The 23,005-nt window shown below is 36.1% G+C and overlaps 1 protein-coding gene across 6 annotated transcripts in view; it reads left to right on the top strand.

The window, feature by feature from the left end:
• The window catches only part of SOX5 (SRY-box transcription factor 5), a 1,011,771-nt gene that overhangs the window by 335,500 nt on the left and 653,266 nt on the right, over positions 1 to 23,005 (top strand). For all 6 annotated transcript variants that reach the window (XM_060659511.3, XM_060659513.3, XM_060659529.3 and 3 more), the window contains one exon: positions 4,081 to 4,150. The gene's annotated coding sequence lies outside the window, so the exon portion shown is untranslated. The remainder of the gene's footprint in view (positions 1 to 4,080; positions 4,151 to 23,005) is intronic.

The following is a 23,005-nucleotide window of genomic DNA, read 5'->3' as shown; positions in this document are numbered from 1 at the left end:
CATCTTCCTATTATTTTATTAGTGGTATTTAAACTTGGCATGGATTGGCAAGTTTATGGCTTGGGTTTATAGTTTTAACTCTTACGTTTAGTTATATGATCCATTTTGAGTTAGTTTTTTACATGGGATTGAGGTAGGGGTTCTATTCCATTCTTTTGCATATAGATATCCAGTTGTCCCCAACCATTTGTTGAAGACTATTATTATGTTCCAGTACTAATTCTCAGATGTTAACTGGGTGTCCTATCATTCAATTCAATCTGACAATATCTGCAGTTAGCATCAGATCCCAGAAGTTAAAGTGTAAGGTCCCCAATGATTGCTCTTATTCAGAAAGTAACTGCAAGTACTGTCCCCAGGCAATGGGCACTTCTGCCTGCCAGAATTGGCTGCAAATTTGGGAGTTCCCACAATACTCCTTTAGCCTCGGTAATTCACTAGCATGACTCATAGAACTCAGGGAAGTGCTATACTTATTATGATTGTTTTATTATAAAGGATTCAAATGAATAACTTAGTTGAAGAGATACACAGGATGTGTCTGGAAGGGTCTTGAGCACAGGAGGTTCTGTTTTTGGGGAGTCAGGGTGTGCCACCTTCCCAAACATCAGTGCTCACCAGGAAGCTCTCTGAGCTTAATGGAAGTTTAGAACTTCCATTAAGGTTTCATTACATAGGCATGATTGATTAAATCATTGACCATGTGATTAAACTCAATGTCAAGCCCCTTTCCTCAGAGTCTGGGGTACTGGGGTCCTGAAAGTTCCAGTCCTCAATCACATGATTGCTTTTTCCACAACCTCTCCCATCCTGAAGCTATCTAGGGGCTCTGTTATGAGACAAGTATAGTGTAACAAAGGCATGCCTATCACTTGCTGAATTCCAAAGGTTTTTGAAGCTCTGTGCCAGGAATCAGGGAACAGAAATTCAGAGAACAGTTTTATTCACAACAGACCAGATTTCTTTCCTCCAGGGTCTTGGCAAGTGTGTCAAAAACGAAATGACCATAAATGTCTGGGTTTATTTCTGTACTCTCAATTCCATGCCATCCTTTGATATGTATTTGTATCCTCATGCCAGTACCACACTGTCTTGATTACTATAGCTTTGCCTTAAGTTGTGAAGTTGAGAACGTTATATTCTCCAACTTTTTTTCTCGGCATTGTTTTAGCTATACTAGATCCTTTGAGTTCCATATGAATTTTAGGATCAGCTTATCAGTTTCTATCAAAAAAAGCTAGCTGAATTTTGATAGGGCTATGTTGAATCTACAGATTAATTTGGAGAGTATCTTCATTTTAAGGATATTAAGTTTTCTGATCCATGAATGTGGGATGTCTTTTTTAGTGGTGTTTGGTTTTTAATGTACAAGTCTTCCACTTCTGTTAATAAATTTATACTTTTTTTTTATTTTTTCCATGCTGTTGTAAATAGAACTGTTTTCTTAATTTTATTTTCAGAATGTTCATTGCTAGTATACAGAAATTTAATTGATTGAGCAAATATCCTGCAACCTTACTGAACTTTTTCATTATTTCTAATAGTTTTTTAGTGAATTCCTTGGGATTTTCTAAATAAAAATAATGTTATCTACAAAAAGCTGGTTTTTCTTCTTCCTTTTCTATCTGGATGTGTTTTATTTCTTTAAAATTTTTTTTAATCTTTATTAATTTTTGAGAGAGAGACAGAGTGTGAGCAGGGGAGGAGCAGAGAGAGAGGGAGACACAGAATCTGAAGCAGGCTCTGAGATGTCAGCGCAGAGCCCGACGCAGGACTCGAACTCACGAACCGTGAGATCATGACCTGAGCCGAAGTCAGACACTCAACTGACTGAGCCACTCAGGGTCCCCGATGGATGTGTTTTATTTCTTGTTCTTTATTAACAAACCTGGCTGTAACCTCCAGTACAATGTTGAATACAAGTCGTGTGAGTGGACATCCTTGTTTTATACCTGATCTGGGGAGAAAGCAGTCAGCCTTTTATCATTGAGTATGATAGTTGTGGGTTTCTGTAGATGCTGTTTTATTAGGTTAAAGGAAGTTCTCTTCTATTGCTAGTTTCTTGAGTGTTTTTATCATGAAAAGGGGTTGGATTCTGTCAAATATTTTTCAGACCTATTGAATAATTGTATGAGTTTTTATTTTATTAGTATGGTGTGTTACATTGTTTGCTATTTAGATGTTAAACCAATTTTATATTCCGAGGGTAAATCCCATTGGGTCTTGGTGAATAATTCCTTTTCACTCTTCTATATACTTTAAAAGAATTTAGGTATGCCTGAAATCACCCATAATGGAGGCTTTTAAAAATAAAAAGTTTTGTATAAACTAATAATCAAAAGTTATACGAGTAATCTGGCCCTAGATCACCTCCAAATCTCTGGTTACAGTATTTTAGACTAATATTCTAGAAGTGTAATTCTGTCATCCTAAAAGTATCACTTTTAAGTCTTTTTAAAATACTGACCACATGGGGCACCTGGAAGGCTCAGTTAAGTGTCTGACACTTGATTTTGGCTCAGGTCATGATCTCACAGTCATAAGATCAAGCTCTGCGTCAGACTCCGTGCTGGGCATGGATCCTGTTTGGGATTCTCTGTCTCCCTCTCCTTCTGCCCCTCTCCAACCCTCCCCCACTCACTCATGTGTGTTCTCTCTCTCTCTCTCTCTCTCTCTCTCTCTCTCTCTCTCACACACACACACACACACACACACACACACACACACACACACAGAATACTGACCACATAATCTGGTTGATGATACAGGTAACTCCACCATCTTAGGGCAGAAACTTTATATAATTTGTTTGTACAATTTAGTAATATCACAAAAATCATTAATGTTTAAACATTTCAAAATGATGACTAAACAGTCTGGGGGCCAAAGTTTGAAAAGGTAGAATAAGTGATGAACTCACCCTTACCAAATTATTTTACATACATCAATAAATAATAAAATCATGATAAAATAGTTATATGTTTTGGATTTTTGGATTCATGACAAAATGAAATGAAACTATTTTATAGTTTCTTATAGTTTCTTATTAAGAAAATAAGCCTCCAACGGGTAAGATAAATTTCCAAAGACATTCAGCTCTTCTGTCATAGGACCAATGATTAAACCTTGGTCATTATGACACTGGAGTATGACTCTGAAAGAGTGACTGGGTATAAAAGTTTCTGTTTTTATTTTGCTGTTTTTATTCTTGTTGTTTTTAATCTAGAAATTATCTAGTAAGTTTGTAAACTTTTATTCTTATACAACTTAGTGTCCTAGTATAATATAGCACTGTGCTTTGATAAGTAATAATTTACATTTAACAAATTTTAGAGCACATTAGGATGTTTTCTATAAAGTATTTCAGCTATAAATAATGTTACATTATAAATATATTTTAACTTAACCATCAATGAATATAAAGAAGGTTAAAAATTTTTTTTCTATAAAACAAGTCCCAGAATTACATATTCATATATATGTTTATATGACTGAATTAATAATATAAAGATTAAAAAAATTTTTTTTGAGAGAGAGATGATGTGTGCATGCACATGAGTGGGAGAGGGGCAGAGGAAGAGGGAGAGAGAGAATCTTAAGCAGGCTCCGTGCTGAGCACAGAGCCGGACATGGGACTCAGTCTCACAACAGGGAGTTCATGACCAGAGCCAGAATCAAGAGTCAGACACTTAACCGACTGAGCCACCCAGGTGCCCCTATAATATGAAGAATTTTAAAAGCTATTTAATTAATATAGCTCTAAAATAACTGGTTCACATTTTTACATTTCAATTGTCATTATATGTTGACTGTCACTTATAAAATTTGTTTTTTAGCTGTTCATTCATTATTCATTCATCAGCCACTAACTGCAATGTGTTGTAAGTCTGACATTTTGTGTGGCTATGAATCTGATCTAGAAAAAATTACTATGATGAAATTATTTAATATTTCTTTCAAAGTTTTGTAGTAGAAAGTTTAACTCTCTTTATGATGTTTGATTTATTCACCTGAGTATTTTGGAATTACTTTGATTTCTCACTACTTTCCTTTCTTCTTTTTTTTTTTCCTTTTTTTTAGCATTGCAAGAAATAGATAACATCAAGAAGGACATCAGGAGTAGGAGAAATTGGCCTGGGAGGCTCAGCAGGTCAGGACGCTTGCATTATCATTTGCTGTTCATTCTTTTGCTATCAATTCTAGAGTTCTCAAGTCTCTTGCCACTTGTTTCTTTCTTGAATATGCTCACTTGGTATATTCTCAGTTTTGCAAATCATGACTAACACCTTTATGTAAAAAGTCTGGCATTTGGGTATTCTTTTTTTAGGATTTGAAGATTAAAAAATAATAATTCAAATAAATATTCAGGAATAGAAGGAAGTCTCTTACCTAATAAGTTATATAGATACCCTGGTTTCTCTTATTCTCATATAAACTGTTTTTAAATGAAGATTTCCTGATAACTTTTCCAAAATCAGAACTTTAAACATAAAATGTTATTAAGCAATTGTAGTAACATTAAGTTATTGTAATAACACTGGCATCATTAAAGTCAAGTTTCCTTTCTTTTCTGCTATATTCTCTGGGCTTGGGCCCACCTCTGAAAGCTCTTGACACTTTAAAGTCAATCTGTTTGCTTGCACTAATTTGAACTACTGAAAGTTGACTACCATGTGTAAAATGAAGGTTAATTAAAATACAATTTCTCTGTAAATAGAAAGATCCCAATAGTCAAAGGGTCTACTATGAACATTGTCACCATTGTAGAACGTTTAGTGTTAATCATATTCCTCAGTAAGCTGGAGCCATGCTGCCCTTTGGGGTCTCCATTGCCCTGAATGTCCCCATGAGTAACTAATGGCTTTGTGGTCATCTCCTGCTTCAGAGGAGTCTCCCAGTTGTCTTAAATAGTGATTACATCTCTCAGTACAATTGCTTAACTATTTATGGAAGCTTGGAGAGCCTTTACCTCTGCCATACCTATCACTTCCACAGCTCTCCCAGAGTTTAATTTAGCTCCTTCAAATCCAGGTCTGTTATGGAACATCTTTCACTGAGATTTTCAGTTTTCATCACACAGAGGGACAAGTGCTTCTGTCCTTCAGTCTGATCACAATTCTTCTAGTAAAAAGGCATTTCAGGAAGGAACTAAGCTCAGAATTCTTCTGCCAGGATGATTCAGGGATTTTGTTATTTCTTAGCATTAGCATTAGGGACCGGACAGATTATTATTGTTATGTGTTGAGAGAACACTACCCTCCAGCTTAAAGGAGAGATAATTTCACGTATAACTGGATATAATAAATATGCTCAAGCTTCTGTTCTTAGCTTAATTAGGGAAGAGTTCTACAAAGAGATGTATTTAGAACGATATGTCTAACTGACTGGATTTATAAGTATGCCTGCACTGATTCTTGCAGCTTTGAGGTTTCCTTTTGGGCAATACTTTCATAACGAGTTTACTGTTGGTAGACCAGATTTTCAGCTGGCAAACAGTGTTCAACTAAACCTTGAAAAGAAATAAATGGAGCCAAAAGTGGTAGGTTTTCTTGGCATCCAGCTAATATATAAGTATTGACCTTAAATTGAATATAGTTGTTGAGCTTTGCATGCTTGGAAGCAAAATCAAGAAGGAGAAACAAGTATCTTATAGATCCCATAGTCTTGGGAGATAGAATCCACTCCAATTTACCTATTTTACAAACTTAAATTGCTATCCAGTGTCATATGAAATCATAACAGAAGTAAATCGGTGTTTCTTGATATGATGCAGGCCTACTGCATTATGCTGACTTGCAGGTTATGGAATACTTACAATTCTGCGCACAACTTTGTGCACACACGTGACAAGTATCATCATTTGCCATCTCCACCAATGGATAGTTTATATAAAACATAATTGATACTAATACTTGACTTTGGATTATACTGATATTTGAAAAATATCAAGAACTTTAAGTTTTTGTTTTCCTTTTTAACTGTTGTTTCTCTGGAGACGTTTCCTATTTGGCTGGATGAAATGGAAGGGTGATTATTCATTCATTCTTTAATTCATGCAACAGAAGTTCTCATGCTCCTGAAGCTTTTATTCTAGTGGAGGAAAACATTACATGAAGATTTTAATGTACAGTTGATCCTTGAACAATGTGGGGGTTTGGAGTGCTCATCTCCCATGCAGTTGAAAATCTGTGTTTAATTTTTGATTCCCCAAAAAGTCAAGTACTATTGGTCTACTATGGACCAGAAGCCTTACCAATACCATAAGAAATTGATTAACACATATTTTGTAAGTTATATGTATTTCATACTGTACAATAAAGTAAGGTAGGGAAAAGAAAATGTTATTAAGAAAATCATAAGGAAGAGAAAATACATTTACAGTCCTGTGCTATAAAAAATCCACAGATAAGTGGACCCATGCAGTTCAAACGCATGTTGTTCAAGAGTCAACTGTATATGTTAATGGGGGTGCATACTAAGAAGTAAATAAAGCAGAGTAAACAGAATGATGGGAGACTATTTCAGATATGTGTGTGAGGAGGGGCGCCTGGGTGGCTTAGTCGGTTAAGCGTCCGACTTCGGCTCAGGTCATGATCTCACGGTCCGTGAGTTCTAGCCCCACGTCGGGCTCTGTGCTGAGAGCTCAGAGCCTGGAGCCGGCTTCAGATTCTGTGTCTCCTTCTCTCTCTGACCCTCCCCCACTCATGCTCTGTCTCTCTCTGTCTCAAAAATAAATAAACATTAAAAAAAATAAAAGAAATGTGTGTGAGGAAGGTCTTTCTGCTAAGGAGAAACTGAAGCACAAATGTAAATGGAGAGAGGGAACCATTTTGGTATACACGGGTGAAGAGATACTCCTTAAACTTGCTATGTTGAAAGATTGCCGAGAAAGGCAATGTGACAGGAAAAGATTAAGTAGTGGATAAGTAAGACATGAAAATGGGAAGGATGCTGTGGAGTCTATTGTATAGTTCCTGGTAGACTGTGACAGGACCTTGCCTATCCTTCTGAGTGAGATGGGAATCATTAGAGTGATTTTAGCCAGTAAGAGGGCATCATATGGCTCACATGTTATACGGATCACTCAGACTTACGGGGTATGTAAAGCATTTAAAAGATTTCTCTTGACACGGAATATAAATTATGAATGAAAATAGACTTAAATTAACAATGATCAGGGCAACATTATCTGATCAGGATATTGACAGATGATTGTGTTCCAGGAGCTAATGTTAAATAGTGCAGCTCTCATTTTTCTTTTCCGTGTCCTTAATTTGCATAATTCTTTTGAATTTGAATCATGTTTTTTGGCAGTGTATAATAACTTATTGTTTTATAATAGGGACATTAATGACAATGATATGTAATATTTAAAAATGATGTGCGTCTGATTGTTCCTTTGCATACTGATTTTCCCACTTGTTTGTCATTTATAATTTCAACCAAAACTACATAGCCTTGTACGAGTCCACAACAAGTCATGAATTTTATCTTCTATTTGTAAGGGAAGATGCTTGAAATTATGTCATGGCTTTATTATAATTATCACATGATCTATTAGACTATTTATAAGGAGGAAACATGGAGTAATTAGTAGGAATTAGAGAGCATGAATTCTGGAACCAGCTCTGAAACTTACAGCTGACTTGGGGTCTTTAACATGTTTGCCTAGAAATGATCAACACTGCTTTTCCCAAAGGGAAAAGCATACTATTATTGTTACCTCTAGAGTTCCTTTACATTTGTTAAGCCAGTGTGTACATACTAGGTGGTGAATAAAAGTTGGTTGAATTAAGAGTCACCTACACTAGAAGTGATCATTTTTAATATAAATGAGAAAATAAGGGAGATTATTTCATATAAATAACAAAGAAAAATCTCCATATTTATTTTCATAAAAATCACTTCGAGTAGATATTATTGATACTTGGAAGAGTTGTTTCTTAAATTCTCATTGCTATCATGTGAAAGAATCAAAGTGAGCATTAAAAAATAAATTTAATGGTTGCCTTTTATTATCAGTCTTGTGGCAGCAGTTTCCAAATAATTTACCATAAATTTTTTAAATTTTTAAATGAATACATTAATAAATGAATTTAAAACCATAAGCTTATATCTAAGCTTAGATTCCATTATTGGCTATCAGAATATTCATGCAACAAATAAATGTATATATTTGAAAATTTTTATTTATTCAAAATGCTTTCCTTTTTAATCATAAGAATAAAAATCACTTTTATGATTAAATGAGAAAGAAATTATTCTCTGAATTCTGTTTCAGGGGAGAGGGCATGCCTACCTCAACTTCACATGCACACTTGACAATTATCCTTGAGCCTATGGTGGCTCAGGTTCTTTTCTGCCACAGCGAGTGCAGGAGATTTTCCTCCTCTCCCATCACAATTTTTTTTTCCTTGAAAGACTCTTCCCTGCTTTTTGATGGGAATTAATCTGTTTTGTTCTCCACTATAAGCCAAATACACCTTTCAAAGTACTTTGCTTATAGCATGTGTTAAATAAACTTAGTTTGAAGATCCAAAACCAAATATTATAATGCAAAATAAAATGTATTATAGACTAACAAGAGCTACAGTGTAACATTATTTGAGGGTTCATAGAAAAGAGAAAGCTTCATAGGCAAGCCAGTACTTGTCTTAAAGGATGCATGTGATTTTCTTAGCAGAGATATTAGACACAGAGGTAGGGGGTGGTGGTGGGGGATTGCCTAGTATATATTTAAGGTCCTGGTCTCTGAAGTCTCTCTTTGGACTTGGGTGAGTTTGGATATGGCACAGGGTATACAAAAGGCAATAGTGACTATGAAGATATGTTGAGCTCTTTACAACATAAAGAGACTTTATAATTCAAAGTCTCTGAAGAGGACTTTGACTCTTTGGTGATTTGACTTTTAATTCAACAGGACCTAGGAAGTTATTGAAAAGTTTAGTTTGTTTAGAAAATGTAGATGATGATTAGGTCTGTGCTTGGATTAATTAACTAATAGGATAGTAGTATGAGGTTTACTGAAAGAGGAGAGGTTACAAGGGGAAGAGAGGAGACCAATGCAATAATCAGACGAGATCCAGAAAGTCAGAACCGAGATAAAAACACTTAGGGACAGTTACAAGCAGAAATTCAAAGATGGAATCAATAGACTTTGACTTACGAGAAAAATAAGGGATGAATTTAAACCTTGAGTAACTGAAATAAAAGCTTTGCAAGTCATGGATGTGGGAAATCAGGAAAGGCTACCCGTTTTTACTTATTTATATTTTTATTAGTGAAGAGACACCAACTGATTTGAGAATCTTTACATTTGAGTTGCCAGTGCCGATATATTCAGGAAGTATCCATGCCTCTTCTGGAATGTGGCAGGAGAGTTGAAAATGAAGCTACGTGAATTTAAACTTGACAGCAAAAGTGTCCTCTTTAGCAGAAGAAGGGCAATCCAGGCTGAGGAATACCCTGAAAGACTAAGAGTCTTAATGCCATGTGGAATTTTGAAGAAAATCAAATGGAAGAGTCAAAATAAAAGAAATTCTGAAATTTGAATTGTAGTTCTGCTGCTTGAGCAGCTGTGTGGTTCTGAAGTTGGCTTTGGTTTGTTTTTTTATTTCTTTATTTTTACTTAAAATTTTTTTAAATGCTTATTTATTTTTGAGAGAAAGAGAGACAGAGACAGTGGGAGGGACAGAGAGAGAGAGAGAGAGAGAGAGAGAGACAGCATCTAAAGCAGGCTCCAGGATCTGAGCTGTCAGCACAGACCCCGACGTAGGGCTCAAACTCATAAACCATGAGATCGTAACCTGACCTGAAGTCGGGTGCTGAACTTACTGAACCACCCAGGCGCCCCTATTTATTCATTTATTTATTTTTAATGTCTGCAGGAGCCCTGCTTGAGTGATCTGCAAATAGTAAGCACTAAATGCAGGCTTTATTGGCTCATTAAAATATAATCATTTCTAGGGGTGCCTGGGTGGCTCAGTCGGTTAAGCGTCCGACTTCAGCCAGGTCACGATCTCACAGTCCGTGAGTTCGAGCCCCGCGTCAGGCTCTGGGCTGATGGCTCAGAGCCTGGAGCCTGCTTCCGATTCTGTGTCTCCCTCTCTCTCTGCCCCTCCCCCGTTCATGCTCTGTCTCTCTCTGTCTCAAAAAGAAATAAAACGTTAAAAAAATTTTTTTTAAATATAATCATTTCTGAATTATGGAATCTTTTTTAAGTATTGAAATTATTTAAGTGTCATTCATTCAGTTTTAATTTGTTCATTCATTCATTCACTGATTGATTAATCGATTCATTCATTCATTCATATGTTCTTACTGAGTCTTAACTGTGGCAGGTACTGTTTTAATTTTATTGCCTTTTTCTCCATCCCATACTTGACTAGAATCTTCACTGGTTGAACTGAGCATATTATTCTCCGTCACTTACAGGAAAAAGACTGATTTAGATATTGTCTATCTATGGAAGCATGCCTTCCACAGCTCAAACTGTCTCCTCTTCCTCAAGTTGGTTGGAGTAACTATAAAAGGAAGTGATGGAGAATGTTGTTTTTACTTTTACAATAACAGGAAACACATTCATTGTACTGATTCCCTGTAGACACTGAGAGTAAAATATTTAACTCACGAATTATTTAAGTCACCCTCCTTAACGGTAGTTAAACACGCTGATGTTATAGAGATCTGACAAACATAACTATTATCATATGACTACTGAGAAGTTTTTGGACAGAAGTGCCAGTAAGAGGAGGGGAGCCCTATCCCCGAATGCTGAATGAGTGCTTGCCTGGGGTGTCCCCAGGAACAGGAGCTGACACAGGTGTTCGGCACAGTTGCTTACTGCTTCCCATCAAGAAGGATAGGGGGTTCTTAGCACTGCTAGTTTGTGGCACTCAGCATATTTGGCAGCAGTCAGCCCTGGCTGTGGATTTCCCTGGGGAAAATAAAAGCCACAGGGGAGTCATCAGTGTGACCTTCTGCTGGGTAGTTGGCACACGGTTGCACCACAGGAAGGCTTTCAGTTGTCATTTTCTGAACGGGTAGATATCAGGTGCTGATGGAGGCTCCCCATTCAAGGTGGGAAGTGGAGAAGGAAAAAAATCATTGAGCAGAAGCTTACCAAATAATCCCCAGTCTTGAAGCTTAACACCAGCTGATCTGCTGATAAAAGGGATTTTGGGGAGGCGGGGGGGAGGGGGGGTAGCCAGGGAGTTTCATTGGTTCTGTAAGCACAATTATAAGCTTTCCTATTTAAGTCTGACCCATCATATTGAAATGCTGTCACTAGTATCATTAGCAAGTAAAGTGTTGATAACATAGTCAAATGCACAGCAGAGTTCTGGCTCTTAAGTGTTTGGACTAACTCCCAATATTAGGAATAGGAGTCAAACTGCCATCACTTTTCCTGTGCTAACAGACGCCCTGCCATTAGCAGTCTGAAGGCAATTTTAATAAAATACATAGCCCCGCTGAGTTGGTCTCAAAAGATAAATAAGCAATGCAGAAAAGAAGCTTTTGTTTAAAAGTAATTATTTAAACTATGCATTACAGGTAATTTTCTTTTACCAGTAAGGCAAATGCTATCAGAATTTCAATAATGATTTGGTGGCACTTATCTAAATAATGTGATATTGTCATTTCTAAGAGTTAAAGCATTGCTTTATTTTCACTTATATACAAAATGAGGGCGAATTGGATTCAGGTATCATGTGCATGTGTTTTACAGTTTATGTTACATTTTTTTTGGGTGAACAGTGTTGTATTCTTAGACAGATTTATGGAAATGTAACAAGCTGGTGATAGAGTTCTGGGAACTGCAGACTTGACTTCCAAATACAGATTAGAACAGGAGGGCAAAGAACATCTTTTTATTTTTCCTTTGCTGTCAGAAAGGAAATCACATTTCAGTCTTTTAAAAACTCTTTTAAATAAGATGCTTGTACATAAACCACAGTCACAAGGGTATAATAAATGTGTGCATGTATCAGAGGAGCCAAAGCTTTGTTTGCCAAAAGGTAAAAATCTCCGAAAGCTTTTTCAGAGTCTATTTGGAAACCATTGAAACCACCACTTTTCCTTTCCATCTTGATAGTGACATGCTGGCCTGAAATCTGTAACACAGAATTGGTCCTGGCCTTAGAGTAGGCAGAATAAAACTTGCCTATGTAAGTGTGATATAAGGGGCATCAGGAAGGCTTCTATTTCCAGCCGCAATCAGGGGTAAAGGTAAGCAGCATGTGCTTTAGAATGAGACTGACCTCAGTTCAAATCCTACTCAAATCCTAAGGGTTTTTTCCCCATAATACATCCCCTTAGACAAATTATGTGTCTTCTCTAAGTCTTTGTTTTCTCATCTGTAAAATGGGGTTAATAGTAAAACCAACTTTGTATGATTGTTACCAGGATGAAATGCGACGATACACGTAAAACATGTCGGATGTTATATGGCACAGAGGAAGGACTCAAGAAATGTTTCTTTTTATGTTAATGGTCTTTTAAGAAAATTTCATCAGGAATGTTATATGTTGAAGATTGTGCCAGGAGTTGAGATAAATGTGTTGATCAATATATCATTTCTATTTCAAAACTAAAAAGTCTAACATAAGACAAACATTTAAGCAGATAACTGCAGTACTGTGTGCCAATTGTAATATTGGTATGGTGCTCGGGGACATAAAGGATGCAGGACTTAATCTCGGCCATGGGAAAATTACTATAAAATCTTGGTGTTTTGAACTTTCGAAGTGAAGATGCTAAGCTATATATTTCCATCCTGAGCTGTTGTGATCAAAGGCAACTATTTTTTTTTTAAGAGTGATTTTCCAGCTCCTTGTTCTTTCTCTTCTTCTTCCTTTACAGTTATGTAAACCTTTTCTTTGAGTTTTAGCACCATGGTTAGATAATATCTATAGTCAGAGAGAAGAAGTAAACATGAATCAAGCACTCACTGCTCAGCATCTGTCCTAAGATGATTTGGAGGCAGAGATAAAAACACAGCCTTTATTCTCATACCGTGCTAATAGAAATAAAAGTTGGTACAAATCCTTTGAACAGGAATTGGGCAATACCTAACAAATTTATATATATATACCATTTGATCCAACAATCCTATTTCCAGGAATTTATCCTGAAGACACACCTTTAACAATATAAGAATCACAAGCTCAAGGTTATTGATTGTGACATTGTTTATAATTGTAGAATATTAACAACTATCTAAATGCTCATGCATACTGGAGTAGTTGAATATACTACTACACTATAGCATCTCCATATAATGAGGTACCATGCAATTGTAGAGATAATGAACAGATGTGAAAAAAGTGCAAAAGTATGTTACCCATAATGAAAAGGAAATAAAGAAATATACATAGATCTGCTAACTGGGGTCAACAGATAAGAAAGAAACTCCAGAAACGTATGGAATTGGTGACTTACAGGTGTTGGGCTTAGTAAATGTGGATTGAGAGAATGGAAGTAGGGTAGAAGGGGTAATGGGGGAATGACATTTATATGAATGCTGTCTATTTATTTTTGTATAGTTCTGATTTTTAGAACTGTGTTAATGTTTCACATACTCAAAAATAAATAAATAATTAAAATTAACCAGGGTGTTCTGGGATCCCCACGTGAAAAACAAACAACAAAAATATCTAGTAAGCTAAATTATATTTCTAGGAATTAAAAATGAATGGGGTGGGGAAAAAAGAGCTAATCTAAGTAACTTTGATAAACTGTGTTTTGACTTTATACTCTAAGATTATTTTAAGAAGGAACTATTGTACTCCAATTAGAAAATATAGATTAATGATTCTGTTTTTTGTAGGGGTAAAACTTAACATTCTGAAACTGCTTTAAATGTGTTATAGGATTGTCATTAATGATGGCTATTTTTCTCACTGTAAAGAAATAAAGAGGGGTAGAACAAACCCTATGATGTTGAATTGGAATCGGAGTTATCACTAGGAAGTCATGTGTGTTTAAATATTAAGTATGTATCGCAGATATACAGATACAAAAACAAAGAAATAGGGGTGTGTGTGTGTGTGTGTGTGTGTGTTTGCATTTATATCCCCTATCTTATTGATTGAGACGCTTAGGAGCAATAATACCTCAGTAGTGATGAGCACACTTAGTACCTGGATTTTGGTTTCTAAATACCATTCTCCAATAAAAGAAACCAAGAATCCTTATAGAAATGGATGTTTCTAGCACCAGAATAGGAAAAGTATATGATGAGAAACTGGAATATCTTGTGGTACCAGAAAGTAAGGAAAGACTAAAAAATGATGGAAACACATTGAAAGGACACATAGGCCAATGTGAAGTGGCTCCCAATGGCCACATATGGGACATTGGGTGAGAAAATAATGATAGTGTTGGCTTATATTCAATATAGTTCATGATATTATAAAAGGTATTGAATAAATAAATGTGGGAGGAAAAAAAAAACTCTTTTATGGGTGTAGAATACCAGTTAATAACTATAGAATGAATGATGGAAATAGAAAATCACCATGTGGTACACTAGAGTAATAATTTTTTTCAGGCAAGAATCACCACTGGATAGTAAATTAGTCATGAAAATATGATAAATAGGCTACTTACATAGTATATTAAAATGCTTACTAATTACAAAAGGAAAGTAGTAACTTTTCAATGGAAGAACCTAAGCAAGCAATCAAAGTCACCACCATCACTAGTAATGGGATGTATTGGCATCATATGCCACTCCTATGATTCACTGAGAAAGGCACAAAAAAATAATCTCTGTCATGTTCTTGCCAAAAATCCATTATATGAATTTTATCATAAGGAAATATCAGACAACTCAAATTAAGGGACATACTATAAAATAGCAGAAGTAGTCTTAAGAAGTGTCAGGGTCATGGAAATCAAAGAGAGACTGAGGAATTGTCCCAGATGAAATGAGACTGAGAAGATATGACAGCTAAACATTGGCTCATGGTCCAAGAAAGGATATCAGTGGTACAATTGTTGCAATCTCAGTAAGGTCTGTAGATCAGCTAGTTGTATTGTATTAATGCTAATTTCTTGGGTTTGATAATTGTGCTGTAGTTTTGTAAGATGATAGTATGTGAGAAAGCTGAGAGTTCTATTTTTTCAGTGTTTCAGAAGTATGAGATTATTTCACAACGAAATGATAAATTGAAAAATAAAAAATGTCTTAAATAAGATGTATGTATGTATTATCCATTCTTCTTTATTATCATAAAGAGTTTGCTGTACAAGAGGGTAATCACTAGGCTCTAAGAAGAAAGGAATAAAATGTAATAGAGTGATGAGTATGTAGCATTGTGAATTGGGTCTTATTCTGTTAACTGGCTCTGTCACACACTGTGTAAGCCTTGAGGGTACTTACTATATCTTTGCATTTGCTAGTCTATTTTCCAATAAAACAGAGATAATGATCTTAGCAATATGGTTTCTAATTATTCACACCAATGGAGGAGAGCAAAAATGTCGAGTATGGAGCCCAACAACAATAATTTTAAGCGCTCAAGTGAAGATCAAGATTTAATGTCAGTGAAGGACCAAGTGTATTCTGGTAGGTATAAAACTCTGGATTATGACAATATTTCCAGGGCCAGAAGCCAGAGCTAGTATATTCAGTTCAGCGGATATGTGTGAAGAGATCCATAATCAGACAAAAGCTAGAAAGAAAGTACTGGAAGACACAGTACACAGTACAGCCAATCAGTCAGACTTTGAGAGTCTAGATTCTTAAGTTAGACACAGGGTCTGGTGATTCACATCTCCCCAAGCTTGATGGTGCCAACAGGGTGGGGGTAGTACTTATCAGCGCTCTGTGACAGCATTAGAAGACTAAGGGAACAAGAACAACATACATTTGCACAGAGTTCATTGTACCACCAATTTGTTTTCACATACCTTTCTATTCAAAAATTTCATGTTCAACATAGTTATAAGATGTAGGCAAAAAAATCAATTTCAATATCTACGTTTTTGTAGATAAAGAAAGTCAGATTCACTGTTTCCATAATCACATAGCTAGTAAATACAGGAAGGATTTGTGCTCAAGACCAGGATGTACACCTAAGTTTATGAACCTCCTTCTAGCATCAAAGAACACCTTATTTACATGAATTCACATGAATTCTTGTATGTAAGATTATTCTGGCGCAGTTTTTTTTTTCTAAGGAAAGGATACAAATCATTGGATTCTATCAGGTCTTCCAAAAGGGTCTGTGACTTAAAGGAAGGTAGAATATAGATTTTCCTTCCACAATAATGCAGTATATGGCATGGAAGTATTTTGGGGGCTTAGGAATATATAACTCTTATATAGTGCAGCTACTCAAGAAGCATCTTTACCAATGGCATCTAACAGAGAGGTCTTAGGACTTGCCCAGAATCCCAAGAGTTAGTGCCGGAAATAAAACCAGAACTCCAGTTCTGGTTGATCACATTATGAGTTAAGCATTGTCTTTGATGAAGATGGTTCTTTCATAGTCTAGCACCAATCAGGAAGACTGGAGGTCTGTTTCCCAGGCTGGATACCACTCAGTGGAGGAGCCAAGTTCTGCTCTGGTAAGACATTAATTAGTATTTTGAGCATTAGGGTGATTTGAGTAAAATTCTGTAGATTTCTTGAAAATCTTGGGAAGACAGGGGCACTAGTGCAATTACCTTACCTATGTAGAATAAAAAGCAGTTTAAACCTGGCAGAGACCTTGGGGTGAATATTGAGTGTGTCATGTCATTCAGCACTTGAGAGCCTCCCCCAAGTTTTCATTTCCTGAATTACTCTTGGGCATTGGAGAAGTTCCTTCTTTCCTGCAGCAGTACACTCTTTTCTTTGAGGAATACCTGAAATGATGTCGGTCTTTGTATGACTTTGACATTTGCCAAAAGTTTATGGTATCTGCTAAGATACACAAATATTATCCCATTGTCCTTATCTATGATTATGTGTATTGCCATCACAGAGCAGATGAAATTTTTTTTTAAAAAAATATTTAATTCTTTACCATTAGAATCAGAATCCCTTGTCTATTACATATATTCACCTTGCAAATTTGGGATTTATTAAAGACTTAATATTTAGATTTATTATAAAAACTATATAAAATTTAAAATTTCATTTACTCAGTAATGATTTAGAGAATACAGACTCTAAGAACTAGATAATGTTTGTCCAAGTCACTGATTTTGTAGACAAGGAACTGAGGCTCCAAGAGGTTAAATTTTGCATCATTTTACACAGTTAATAAGTGACAGAGCCAGAAAAAGAACCCAGATTTCCTGATTTCTGGCTCAGTTTTCATTCCACTATGGCATGGTGCCTCATGACACGTATGAGATTAGAGCAAAATTATATTTGTTGAAATTCGTGAAAAGTGTTGTGAATCTTTTGATGATGTTTTGTGGGGGGAATGGGTCATTCTATCCTTGATTTTTTTTTTAAATCACTAAAATTAATAAATTAATAATACCCTTTATCAACCTCAGATTAATAAGGTTCTATTAATTTTTCTCTTCAACAATTTGCCTATAGTTGTGGAAAATAACCTCTTAGAATAAATACATGCATACCTTCAGGTTGCTAGCACTTGAGTTGCTCACCCATTAAATGACTAATCTAAGAAATCACCTCTCTTGTTAGGTGCACTGGATTGTAAATGTCTTTTGATAGTACTGCAGCGGTAGCATAGGGATTTGCAACTGGCAGGCAGGAATTGAATTGCCATCATTTGGCTTTAGCAGGAGTTAGAGTCTTGTCTCCAACATAAGCATGAGCCAAGGTACTGTCTCCTTTTTTCTAATTTTAGTTGGAACCATTGGCACTGATCTTACCTAGACAGACTAGTGTTATTTCTACCCAGCACAATCTGCTGGCATGGGCTCTATTCCAAGCCATGCATTTGAACTTCTCCCCCTGGTTTACCAGAGATATGATTGGATGTAGAGGACAGTAACTCTCACCTTTTTCATTAGAAGGCAGTCTTTCAGACATAGGGATTCTCAGTTTAATGGATTCAATGTATGACTCAGAGGGAATTGGCTGTTGTGATGGGAAATTGCAGTGTGCTTTAATTGTGGGTCATGAAATAATTACTCCGACATTTTGGTTCTGGGAGATGGATATTGATACGTTTAACTGCTCAAGGGTAAGAGGAAAGGTGAGCAGTGATGTCTGCTTTCCAGCCTTCACCTGTTCTCTACTAGAACAAATGAGTTGTACAATTGTCCTGTCATTAGCTCCAGTCGTGGGCATCCATCCCTGCTGGCATCTCGCAAACCTCAGTCACACTGGCCATACTGTGGCTCTCATCTGCATCCCTTTATCACAATCCTCAGTGAGACCCCTTCAGACCATCAGTACCCTTCCTGAGCTAACCCCCACACCATGGAGGGTCAAATGGGGACATCACAGCCTCTGGAAACCTGACCCTCCATGAAGACATACCTGTACCCATTTCTCCCTACTTCATTTTGTCATGGGATATCTGCAAGGCTATTGCCTCATAGAGTGCCACTCAGGAAGCTAGCTTAGTCCTTATTTTGCTCGGAGCCTAAACATAAAGGGATTTCCACTGTTTCCAATCTCATCCCAGCCTCTTCATTCTGATCTTGCCCTTTCTCAGTAGGAGGGCAGGGCCCTTATATTATCATTTGAGGCTTCTTCCTGCCTTGACTCTTCCTTCTCCCTAAATTAAAAGTGCCCAAAGCACTCACAATTTTCCCATTATGCATAAACAGTAATTTTACATATGTAAAAGCAGAAGATTTTTTCCCCTCTGGTTCCTTATGACCCAAATGAATGGGGAGAGGTAACACATCAGGTTATTTCATGTATCATCACACAAGGGCCTCAGTGATAAATAGAAAAGACACAGACTGCCCTCCTGGGGCACTCACAGTGAGCTCAGATGGAATTTATTAGCTTTTTGTTGTTCTTCATATCAATACATACAAACACATCCACAAATAGATTCTGATAAACAAGTAGACAATATGTTTAAATCTTATATAGGGGCGCCTGGGTGGCGCAGTCGGTTAAGCGTCCGACTTCAGCCAGGTCACGATCTCGCGGTCCGTGAGTTCGAGCCCCGCGTCAGGCTCTGGGCTGACAGCTCGGAGCCTGGAGCCTCTTTCCGATTCTGTGTCTCCTTCTCTCTCTGCCCCTCCCCCGTTCATGCTCTGTCTCTCTCTGTCCCAAAAATAAAAAAAAAAAAAAAAAAAAAAAACGTTGAAGAAAAAAAAAAAATAAATCTTATATAAAGGAAGTCTTTGAAGTGTATATCACATCCTGAAGAGCTGGTTGAAAAATAGCAAATTATTATCCAAGTGGAAAGGGACGGCATGATTCTCTCTCTTTTTCCCCCCACTTCCTCTCTCTCTTTCTCCCCCTCTCTATCTCTCTAATCCCAAACATTTTTCTGTTCCCCTTTTGGGTGATGGATTTGGTAGAAGATCTGTGTTCCCTGACTGCCATATCCTGTTGCTAACTTTTGCCTAGTTTTCAACCATGGATGAGATGCTGTCTTACAGTATGAGCAGCCCAATAAGACTAATAATAAATAATAATCATTAAACATTTAGACTTGGTTTATGTGTGTTAGATGGATTATGTCATTTAATTATCAGAGTAGCGCTTAGGGAAAGGTATCTCCATTATCCTCATTTTACAGATGAGCAAGTTGATGTAAATAGAAAACAAGCAATCCAAAAGTGTATGAGAAGTGGGCAGACCAGGACCAAATTCTGAAACCCCATCACTTAAGCATTTTATACAGCTTCAAGTAACAGAAACCTGAATGACATTGGTTTGAACAAGATAGGAGTTTGTTTTATTGTTTAAAATATACCCCAAACTTTCCTTTGTCTATAGTCTCCTTCCGAATTATGTTTATTAAAATATACATATGCACACTATGACTGTGATAAGAATCTATGACTCTTAAATGGAGTATTTTCTGTAGGATCGTAAGCAACTACTTAGCACAGACTGGCCTAGAAGGGAATAGTAAATTAATTTGGAAATGAGGAACTAAGACAACATCACCTAAGTTTAAAGATAGTGAACTGACTAAACCCCATCTCCATCTTCCAAAATGCTAATTGATAAATGGTTAGTTGTTGAGATAGAAATTCTTTCCTTTAGGATAGAGCATTGTGAGTTGTGCATTTTCCTCTTTATGCCTGGTGAAACAAAAATTGCTAATCAGGATAATATCCACCGGAGGCAGTATGTTTCAAATTCAAAAGACTAAAATTCCATAAGCTTATTTATTTCTTTGTATCCCAGTGTTTGAATAAAAACAAAGGGTTTGCTTTTAAACAGTGAGAGAATATTGACTGAAGATTGAGTGAAATACAGTGTGTAGTTTCTTCACCTGATTGACCTTCACCTGATTGAACTTACCTTTGTCTTCTATGCTACCTCAGTTTTTCCATTTAGAAAATGCTGTCATATATGTGGGATTTGTCTGTGGAGTTCATGTCACTAAAATATATTACAATAGAATGATCATTCATAGGAATTCTGACTAACTCGGTGGTACCTCAGTGTTATTCTGTTCTTACATATGTCTATAGTACAGTTGTTTTACCATGTCATTGTAATATGCTTAATATATCATATTGTTTTGATAACAAATGAATTTTCAACAGCTTTATATATAAGAACCATGTACTTCCAAACAGATAGTACAGGGGCATCTGGGTGGCTCAGTCTGTTAAGCCTCCACCTTTGGCTTGGGTCATGATCTCACAGCTCATGAGTTTGAGCCCCGTTTCAGGCTCTGTGTTGACAGCTCAGAGCCTGGAGTCTGCTTCAGATTCAGGGTCTTCCTTTCTGTCTGCCCCTCCCCTGCTTGCATTCTCTCTCTCTCTCTCTCTCTCTCTCTCTCTCTCTCTCTCTCTCAAATATAAATAAACATTAAAAAATTTTTCTTTAAAAAAGTACAAACCCGGGCCAAACCAAATAAATACTTATCCACAGCTTTCTATGTGGAAAATATGTAAACAATTAGTTAGACTATACTTACTCCAGGATATTTCTTGGGAGTTTTAGCTCTATTCTTAATAAATCCCTAACATCAGTATATTTTCTAAATGATGGAAGATGTTGGTCAGTTGAATTCTTTTTAAGCAAGGATTTATAGATTGTTTATTTTTGAGCTCAATTCTATATATTATTGTCAAATTTGGCTTTAACTCTTTAAGAGGAAATTGGGGCAATCGCCAAAAGGAGAGTAGTTTGTATCATTTAGGTTCATGAATTAGTTTCTTAGTAGCTGTTTTTAATTCTAATTAGGCAGGTATATTGCATTTTTCTTTTCCCCTTTTTAATGTTAAATTTGCCAAAGATTATTACGTGCACAAAGGAAATATGTATGATAAAGATAATATAAAAAAAAACTTTTGCCCTAATTATTTGAATATTTCATGTGAAAGTATTAAATGGGCCTAAATTGGCTTAATAATTAATTGTCTCAGTTCCTTCTTAGTTTGTATGTTGAAATCATGGCCCTAAACCATTACTAAGAATGCTTCAGCAACAGGAAGTGAACTGAATATTTTGATTACCAACAATTTAGTGACTTCTGGAAATCTGAATTTACTTGTTTTAAAAAAGGTGATTATTTTAGTGTAGAATTTCGTGCGATAACTTTTTTATCGGTATTCACAATCTGATCATATAAATATTTTTCTAGTGTTGTTTTCCATAAAACAATTTATTTTAGACTGCAACTGGTAGATAATAGGCTTTTGTTTTAGAGGTAAGGATCACTTAATTTTTGTAGTTTCCCAAACAAAACAGTATTGGTGCCTATACCATTCCTCGTAACAGCCCTTCAGTATAGCTGCATCTTGCCATCAAGCCTACTAATCTAAGGAATCTCAATCTTCCTTTCTCTTCTATGAACTACCGTACTTGACAGAAGAGATTTCTAAAGAGATAATTGTATTGATTAATTCAATTTCTGGGCTGAGCATAAGGTTGTAAATTGGAGATCACTCACAGAAATTGAATACAAAGGGAAAATCTTTTTAAGTCTTTTTTTTAGTGTATTGAATGATTTATGCTGAACTCCTAAAAGCTTTCCAACCTCACAGAGCTTCAATAAACTTCTAATGGAGTCCTGAATGCCAGCTCTATTTTTGTTGCTTGTACCGTAGGTGGGAAACCTTTAACTAGGGGGATGAGTCTTGTTTTCATTCTATTGAAAAGCTCCTGTTCTAACACTTAGGGACTTTTAATATTTTAGCTTAAAAGTTTTCTGGTGTAACATAATATACACATATATCTATACGTTTATATATATTGATATATTTTTGCTGAAGTATAAATATGTATTTTATACAATTATATTTAACCAAACTCAATTTTTGTGCATATGTATAGGCAAGCAAGATATCTTCACATGTGTATGCATAGTGTCCATATTCATTATATGTTAGTTGGTTGAGTATTTCATCAGATAATAGGTTCTCTATTGCAGAAACTGTTTTATCCACATTCCATCACCCCCGACAGAGTATAATACGGTGTCTTTTACACAATGGATGCTAAATTAATGGTTGTAGTGAATGGTGACCAAAAGAATACACATTTAATCAGAGATAAATGTACCATTTGATTTTGATACAGGTATACAGAAAGATGTCACTTAAAGAAAGTCCCCTTTATTGTCGATTAGAACTGTTTTATTCCACTTAGATGGAAGCCAGCTCTGCCACTTTTATATAGTTTTATTTATAATTGTGAACATGTAGAACCACATGAGGCCATCAATCAGTAGAGAGATGAGGGCCCAACAGAATTATTTCTGTAGGTGGCCAATTTTTTTTCAATCAAGGACAGCTGAAAGGTCATGATTAAAACAGTGATTTTCCTGAAATTGTAAGTAACTGTTACTGACTGTTTTGCACAAAGATGTCAAAACTACTTTTTCCTCTGAAAAAGAAAATTATAAGTTCTTGAAAATGTTGGCAGTTTTCCAAATTTCAC

This window comes from Panthera onca, chromosome B4 (genome assembly GCF_046562875.1).
Source record: "Panthera onca isolate mPanOnc1 chromosome B4, mPanOnc1 haplotype 2, whole genome shotgun sequence".
NCBI lineage: Eukaryota > Metazoa > Chordata > Mammalia > Carnivora > Felidae > Panthera > Panthera onca.
Note: the sequence above shows the minus strand (reverse complement) of the source record. Positions and strands in the feature narration are given on the sequence as shown.